General features: G+C 34.8%; 1 non-coding gene across 1 annotated transcript; it reads left to right on the top strand.

Moving 5' to 3' along the window:
* The first annotated feature begins 1159 nt into the window (after positions 1 to 1159).
* On the top strand, positions 1160 to 1263 carry LOC116149163 (U6 spliceosomal RNA). The gene has a single exon (XR_004132796.1). It is a non-coding gene; the product is annotated as a U6 spliceosomal RNA (small nuclear RNA).

Raw genomic sequence — 1263 nt, 5'->3', positions numbered from 1 at the left:
AGCTTGTGCCCATTAAGTTGGGTACAAGTATCTCTCACTAAACATGAAAGTCAGTAAATTTTGCTGATAATCCAATCTTAGTCTAAAAAACTCTGTATTATTACAGTAATATTTTTCAATGTGGAATTCAGGATTTTGGTTTCTGAATATAAACAAAAGCCCTCTAAAGATTACAAATGTATACAAATGTAGAAATTAGGTCTATATCTATGCATACGTGCAACCTATGAGGATTTATATACAGTGAACTGGTGGGCAGGGATGAGGTAGGATTTCTAGCAGACTATACTTTTTTCTTTATAATCTTCTAGATTGTTTAATTTTCTATACTAAATATTGCTCTAGGACCCATGAAATTAGAAATGCCTCCCCTCTTTCTTTTACCTTGATTACTTTGTTTGCAATAAAATAGAAATTGCAGAACACCAAGACTAGCCAAGGGTTTCATTCACTTCCTTTTTGGTCCCTATTAAATAATACCCTGTATTACCTAGGAATTACCTGCACTACTCCACCAAAAAAAGACAGCATTCTTTAATGTCTGAATAATCCTGGGGTTCTGCCCAACTATGGGACCAACACAGGAGTTTTGCCTCTAGCCTATAGCCATTCACTCATAGGAACATCTGGGTAACAGTTTGGGTGTGGGTGGAGGGGAACAGAGCATTCTGCCCTTTATCACTTCCCCAGGGCAGAAATACTAGATTCCTAACACTAATAATATTCTTTTACTCAAATAAGAAAAGAATAATAGATTTCTTCCTAACCTTAACAAAAATAGAAGGAGCAAGGCAATTTCTAAACAGACTTCAAAGATAATTTATAGGCATTAAGAGGTCTCTTCATTGCAACCTATCTTCTAGAAAGGGGTACAAAGATCCTTATGCATCTTGCTTAAAAACAATAGATAAAATATGGCCAATTAATCTCATCTACTTCCCAAGAGAAGGAAGGTCTCTTGATGTTAGAAGTATCAAGCATCAAATTCTCATGAGTTTTCCATAACAAATATTTATTATTTTTATAATCTGAAAATAATGCTACTTTATTTCAAAATTAGCAGGATTCTAGTCACAAATGAGAAATTATAATTTCCTGAAATACTAGTGGAGATACCAAAAATGTTTATATTCTGCACCACCCAAAACATAAAAGTACAGTGCTCGCTTCGGCAGCACATGTACTAAAACTGGAATGATACAGAGATGAGCGTGGTCCCTGCACAAGGATGACATGCACATTCATGAAGTGTTCTATATCTAA

The sequence above is a fragment of the Camelus dromedarius genome, chromosome 1 (assembly GCF_036321535.1).
Source record: "Camelus dromedarius isolate mCamDro1 chromosome 1, mCamDro1.pat, whole genome shotgun sequence".
Classification (NCBI taxonomy): Eukaryota; Metazoa; Chordata; class Mammalia; order Artiodactyla; family Camelidae; genus Camelus; species Camelus dromedarius.
This window is presented reverse-complemented; position numbering and strand designations above follow the sequence as displayed.